The sequence below is a fragment of the Pteropus vampyrus genome, unplaced genomic scaffold, assembly GCF_000151845.1.
Source record: "Pteropus vampyrus isolate Shadow unplaced genomic scaffold, Pvam_2.0 Scaffold242, whole genome shotgun sequence".
Lineage (NCBI taxonomy): Eukaryota > Metazoa > Chordata > Mammalia > Chiroptera > Pteropodidae > Pteropus > Pteropus vampyrus.
In genome coordinates this window covers 3,762,719-3,770,570 of record NW_011889023.1, presented here as the reverse complement: position 1 = coordinate 3,770,570, position 7,852 = coordinate 3,762,719, and the positions used below count along the sequence as shown (strand labels likewise).

General features: G+C 31.0%; 1 pseudogene; it reads left to right on the top strand.

The window, feature by feature from the left end:
* Positions 1-7,719: 7,719 nt before the first annotated feature.
* LOC111729012 lies at positions 7,720-7,838 on the top strand (annotated as a pseudogene).
* The last annotated feature ends 14 nt before the right edge of the window (positions 7,839-7,852 follow it).

Below are 7,852 nucleotides of genomic sequence, written 5' to 3'. Positions count from 1 at the left end.
CATTCTTGAGTGAGTTTAGTAATATAGTAAACCCTTCTAGTTTCTGGAGGTTAATATGGCCAAGTAATCATCCAGGAACCAGGAAAGTTTATGGAAATCTTATGTTTTGATTGATGTTGATATTTACATAAACCTGAAGAAGTCACAGGAAAAAAATACAACTTGAAAAATATGTCTTATTCAATGTGCAAAGATTGAAGCAAACTTTTGATATGCAGCTAATTTCTAAGTTTCTTGTTTTGCTTTTTCTCACATCAGCAAATGTGTAGTCAATACAGTATGTGTAAAACTTCAGATATAACTATGTATGTAACAGATTGTAAATAGCCTTTCAATTTTTGGTGATTTACATATTTTTGTGTGCACAAAATATTCTAGAGCAAACACATAATACCCAAAGAAGGTTAAAGATAAGAACAGATCATCTTTATTTTAATGAAGCAAAATTCCTCTTCCATTTCTAATCTTTGTGTTCAAATTAAATAGTAAACCAAAGCATTAACTTAGCTACTTTCATAAATTTACATACACACACATACACCACATACTCAACATGCTTAAATTCACTATTTACCATATGTCATCTTTGTGTCAGGAAATGTCTAAGATACAGAGGGTATGAAGATAATTAAGTATCATGGAACTCATGTGGGAGATGGATCCTTTTCTTAAGGGGACTGCAATGAGGGAAATATACAAAAATTATCATTGGCATCCTGTGGAAGAAATAAAACTCAACTTATTAGGGAGAAGTTTGAAAGGAGGGTCATATGAGTCAGCAAACAGCTTAATGTCTAGTTAAAATAAATACTAGAGAAATGTTTGTTTTGTTTTGTTTTGTTAAGTTGATTATTAAAGATGTGTAGAAGCAGTTGCTTGTAATAAGTATGGACCATGTGAAATCAATTATGTTGCCCCATTTCAGTCTTTGTTGCTGCCCTAGGAAAGAGTATCTTTGGGACAAGTAGTAGGGGCAATTTTATTTAGTATTGTAATTATCTTTACTTTGTAATGTGACCAATGAAGAGCTCCTAGCAAGACTAGAAGTGGTAACTCCAAAGTTCTCTATCGTCTTATTAAGGTGTCTTCACTTTGTGGTTCCTTTGCAATCACTTTTTAAGCCACAAATCTATTGTGAGGGTTAGTTTATTTAAATTTCTGATAATATAACCCATTAATTTGCTTAACCAGATACAGCAAACTTGTCATAAATGAAAAGAGATTTTTAAAAGTGAGGACATCTTCTTTAAACCTCAGTGTGGAGTACTTTTTCTTCCCTATGGATACCTCGAACTTGATAAATTCATATGAATTGGTTTGACACACTGACTAGAATACAAATTCACATCTGCATATTGAATATAATAAAAGTCCTAGATTGTAAGTAAAGGGAACAAAGAGAATAGACATAATAAGAAAGTGATATGAAATCAAAGGAGAGTTCTTTTATTTATTTATTTTTTGATCTGTTTTGTTTTTATTTTTGTTCAATGGTAGACTGAGAGTTTTGATAATACATCGAGAAAGGGAGTAAGAATGACAAAGCATTCTCTAGAGTAATTTCTTACTATTTTTATATAAAATAAGTAGACATTTTAGGTTATCTTTTCTCCCTCGGTTTATTATTTTGTGGACTAGCAATACCAATATTCCACTATCCTAAAATAAGAAGAACGTATTCATTGCTACCCAGTACATAAACATGCACATCTAACCCAATCAAGATTATATTCATTCTTACTAAATGTAATGCTCTATAACTTTCTATATAATATATTCTATTTCATTAAAAACATTCATTGTGATATACAAAATTAATTTTATAATTTATTAATGGATAACTATCTGCAGTTTTAAAAGTATCATTCTTGATAATGGAGAGACACTAAAAGTGTAGATTTGTAGGGTTCATTCTGGTATCTGAGTGGACATAAAACAAGACAAGGAAACAAATCAGAGGCAGTGCCATTGTTTCTACCAAAAAATAATATTATCCAAGTTAGGGCAGTGTTAGTAAGAATTGAAAGGAAACTTCTAAAACACAGAAAATATTTAGAAGATGAAATCAATAGAATGTGCTAACTTAAGGATTATGAGTAGTTGACGGGTTGGGAAAGGGTAGGAAGGAGACAAACCAGAGATAAATCTCAGTTTTATAATGATTGACCTGATAAATGTTGATGTTGTCAAAAAGATACAGTAGATATCAGAGGATGATCAAGGTTAGACATGTTTAAATTGAAGTAGTTCTAAAACATCATGTCCAGCTGGTTTTTAGATGTTAGAACTAAAATTCTGGTGAGAAGACTGAAAATGATATGATTATGTAAGTCATCAGTACATAGCTAACTATTTCCATGAGTGAACAAAGTTGAAATCACCCAAAGAGACTTCATAATGAAAATCGCAGGCCCAGTGGCAGAACTCTGGAGAAAACTAACATTTACAAGCTAGATAAAACAAGGAGTATTTAGAGAAGACAGCATGAAACCTGGAGAACCAAGAGTTTGTGATAATTCAGAAAGCCACTGAATAATTTTCAGATGTAAGAATTGATCAATAGTATCAAAGGCAGCAGAGAAGTCCATTAAGACCTGAACAGTGAATGTTTATTGTGTTTGGAATTATAAGGCCATTGATAAAAAGAGTGGGAGATAGTTCTATAAAACATATGAGAAAGAATCCACATTACTGTGGGTAGAGAGTCAGGCAAGAAAACACCACTTGTATAGTACTACTCTTCTGTTAAGTTTGTGAGAGAAAGGAAGAGAAAAAAATAGACATAATAAGATAATGCTGTGGAATCGAGGAAGAGCTTTTTTTTAAATTTTTTGATGGACTATTTGTTTTAATTTTTGTTAATGGTAGACTAAGCATTTTGACAATACATTGGGAAAGAGAATAAAAATGAAAAAAGCATTCTCGAGAAGCACTGAAAAAGACATTTTTACATAACAAGAAATATTTCTTCTACATCTCATGAATAACTTCAAGAGAATTTTAGTATTAATAAGAATACCTGACTTGCATTCAAACACATATGATATTAGGGAAAATAAACATGGAAAATTAAAGATGGATAAAAGTCCTTTGATAATTTTTCCATCAAAAGTTGGGGCCTATGTTATTCTCCCTTGAACCTGAAGGGACTCTGGGAATTCTTCATCCAATCTAATATGGTAAAAAAGAGAACATGCTGGTTTCCAAGTCTAGGTCTTAAAAAAATAGGAAGCTTCTACTTCCTGTCTCTTGGCACAGTCTATCTAGGAGCTTTGTGCTGCGTGTGAGAAGTCCAACCACCCTAACATTGTCCTAACATTCTCACATTGGAGTGGTCAGGTGTAGCCACGGTGGTCAACTGGCCTAGCTAAATTTCACTTTGCAGTCATTTCAGCCAAGGCATCAGACATACTTCCACAATCTATATCAGCCCATCAGACTGCTCAATAACAACCATTGACTTTAGTAATTGACATATGGAGTAGAGTCACCCAGATGAATCCTGATCCATAAAATCATAAAATATAAGAAAGCAATTCTTGTTTTAAGTTGCTGTTTGGGGTTATTTATTATGTAGCATATGTCCCTGAAACATTATTTTAAAAGACTATTCTATTTCACACTTTCACATATGACTCAGATTAACTAATTTTATAAACAAGATGTGAACAGCTGCAAAAAGCATGAACTATTCATTCCTCAAATATTTTTCTTTTTGCAATTATTTACCTTAACTCTTTTTTTTTACAAGCCACCTGAGGGAAAAACACAATAGAAATTTTGAGGATTCGATTTTGCTTCATTCAATAAAGATGCATGATGATTTTATAAAAAGTTTAAAAAGTTAATCTTTATCAAAAAAATTATTTTTTAGATATTTAGATATTATACCAAAAAAATCATGATTACAACATTAACACTATTTTTAAAATCCATCGTCTACACTTTTAAGTAATTCTCCTTATAAAGAATAATGACTATATATCACTATGTGTGGGTAAATATTATCCATTGTTGATAACGCATACTCCAAGCAGACTGGTAGAAAAGGGTTGATAATGTAACTGCACAAAATTATAGTGAAATCTGGTTACAGCTTTCAAATAATGTTTCTTTTCACACAATAGACATTTTGGGGAAAAAAAATTCAGGTAAGAGCTTTGATGTTCAAGGTAGGTTATTTAGGTATTTTTTTTTTCCTCGTGGAAATTGGAGCCACTTGAACAATGTAAATTACATAAAAAGCTCCATGGAGTCTATTTTCTTTCATTTTATATGATTTCCTACAGACTATAATAACGAATTGTTTTATGACTTAAATAATGTTGAGCGTGAGCCTTTCACTGTGGTAAATTCAGGCACAAAACACAGTAAGTAGTGATGCAGTAAATGGAATTTTCCCCATTGAGTCAGTGTTATCTCTGATATTCCCCAATGTATTTGAACTCATATTGCTGCTGGCACAAATTCTTTTAGAGAAAAGCGGTAAAAACAAATATACCTATTTCTTTTTCCTCAAGTTGTTTCCATTTCTTCCACCATTGATGATGAAATTTGGGTATATTACGTACAGGTAAAAAATTTATAATTTTTATAAAAATACTTTATTAAAAATTTATGACAAATATCTCCTGACAGATATGTAGATAGGTAGGTAGGTAGATAGATGATAGATGATAGATAGGAAGATATGTAGATGATAGATGATGGATGGATGGATAGATAGATAGATAGATAGATAGATAGATAGATAGATAGGTAGATGAGACAGTCCCTTTCCACAACTGTTCAGAATGTTATATAAACTATGAAATTATTAATTTTAACTGGTGAAAGGTAAATTGATTATTTTATGTGAGATATGATGAATATAAATATATATACAACTATCTTCTAAGATCAAAGATAGTTATTTTGGCATTAAAAAGAGCTACTTTAGGAAATTAAATGTTTAAAGAAAAGAGATTACATAAAATTGCTTATGATATGTATTTCTGCTTAACTTCTATATTGGGTGCACACTAATTTCGCTAATAATATTATGTGATTCTATTATTTAATTTATTATAGTTTAAAACAAAATATGCTTTTGAGTGTAATTTTCATTGCTTGGATTACAATTTTTAAAATGCTGAAAAAGTAATGCTGTATAAACCAACCTTGGACAGAATTGTTCTTTTTATTAATAATCATTTCTCTGCTTAACAAAAACTAATTAATGTTAAGTATTATTTGAAGAGATATTCTTATATAAAAGTTCAGATATAAAATACTTTTTCAGCATACGATTAGCTAAAAAAATCTATGAAAATAAATGTTCATAATACTTGCTGTTTGTACAGTAAAATAAATATTGAACATCAAGGAATTATATGACACAAAGATATTTTATTAAAATTTAATATTATGCAAGTAATTTTGACAACAGAATTACTATACAATGAAGGCTGATCTTTAATAATTCATATAAAAATTATTACTGTATTCTGTTTCATTAGTGAATGTACAATTAGCTGATTTAGAAAATCCCAAAGATAAAGGATAATAAATCATTCAGTGGTAAGATATTTATTGAGTACTTAATATGTATCAGAAATAGAATCATGAAAAAAGTCCAAAGCTTTTGGCCTTGGGAAAACTTACACTATAAATGAAAAAATACAAAATAAACACAACATAGTATGTCAAATTGTAAGTATTAAGAATAATAGAGCAGGATAAGGGATACAGAGTTGATAGGTCTGAGGAGAGGAACGTCCTATTTCAGGTAGTTTAATCAGGGAAGATCTCTCTGAAATGGTTCCTTGAGCAGAGCAGGATGAGATGAAGGAGTCATGTAGATACCTATAATAAAGACATTCCCTAGTAAGGGATCAAAATATGCAAAGCTCCTGAGAAAAGAGGAGGCCATACATCACAGCCATGAAGCATAAAGAAAGGTAGAGCCAGTTACTAGCGCATGTAAACAAAGGGAGAGATTGAAAAGTGACCAAATGAAGAGTAGGGTTGGAGTGGGTAAAGATTCTAGAGGACATAGAAGGCCATAATAAAGTTGTAATTCATTCTCAGGAAGATGAGAAGCTATCTCAATGTTTTGAGCAGAAAAGTGACATTTTGTCTTTGGTTTTGAAAAGATTACTTTGGCTGTTATGTATAATTAGATATATTATATGAAATTATATTGATTGTTAATAACAAAGAAAAGTAAATCCAAAATTTCTCATGTTACACTCATTATAAGAGTGTAAGACAATTTCAGCTCAAAGGTTCAATTTAATAGGCAGTTTTTAAGATATTTGCAATGCATTTTATGGATCTAATTGTTCTCAATCTTGAGGTCTCATCATTATTATAAGCCCTAATGTCAAATATGAAAATTAGAATTTCTCATTAGGGAATTCTGAAGAGTTCTTGGGTGATCTTCCATTAGCCTCACTTTTACTTCCATTTATAGTCTTGCATGTCTTTCAAGGCCTAAATTACTATTCATCTAGCTCTCATCCAGCTATGAGTAATTTCTAATAGACAGATCCCCAGTTAGCTCCTGCATAGCAAAAAGCATGTGATGTACTAATTGAATCTCAATTAGCTTACATCATATCTCTTACAGAATTTCAAAACATGATTGTTATCATATTAAAGGTTCAGAAGAAGGAGGACAAATACTTTTCTTTTTTATTGCTGTGGAAAGGAGTCTAACTACTTGTATAGGACTCATTGTTTTCAAGATAGCAAATGTAAAAGAAGCCTATCAATAAAAGGAATAAGGTGCTTTCTTTTATGAGCTGTCAGAGAACACCATAGAGCATAGGATACATTTACTTTAGAGTACAGGTTCAGGTTGTAGTATACACAAAAAGCTAAACCACAGGTTCTCTTCTTTGCTCACCTGTGACACTGTGACATGATCCAGTTCCAAAATAATTAGAATGAATTGTGAATTCTTACTGGAAAATCACTCAGCTGGCTTATTTTAATCTTTCTTAGAGTTGCTTCACAAAGAAAACAACAGAGTAGCACTGAGGCTTACAACAAAACAGAAAATAAGTTGGGAGCAAAAATAAAACCAAACAAATTTATACTAAAAAAGGTAGAGACTCTAAAATCAGATGAAGTACAAAATGATTGCAATTTACACAGTTGGTTGTACTCCCTATTAGAATTTCAAATATGATAGTTCTTTAAAAAGATACTATAAAAGGAGAAAGTATCATTAAGGCCAACGATCTACAAAATTTTAGAAATTTTTAAAGAAAACAGACTTTTGCAAGCCTCAGTCTATTCATCGTTATTTCTTCATCTCCTCCAAAGTTTTTGGTGAAATGAATAGAAAATTCTGCTCTTTATATGAGCAATCAGTTATCTCCCATTAATAAAATTTTTCGCTATCACAAAAGTAATAAAACAAATAATAAAAGTCCAAGTAGAATTTAAAAATAACTCATGAATAATAGCTTTGTGAGTTATTCAGAAAGTGTGAATGAAGAAAGGATTTCCTGACACTTAATTTTGGATTTAGCTAACATATATATACACATATATATATATTGAACAGCTATTATTTGACAGGCACTATTCTAGGTTTTAGGAATGAAGTTTTAAATAAGAAGCACTTGCTTTCATGAAGCTTACATCTAATGAGAAGAAAGACGATAAACAGGTAAATCAATGAAAAAGAATATTTCAGAAAGCAATGAATGCTACGAATAAAAATAGAGATTCTACAGACATGCTATCCTGAATGTGCCTGATCCTGTCTGATCTCGGAAGCTAAGCAGGATAGGCCCTGGTTAGTACTTGAATGGGAGACCACTTAGGAATACCAGGAGCTATAGGCATTTAAAAATAAATT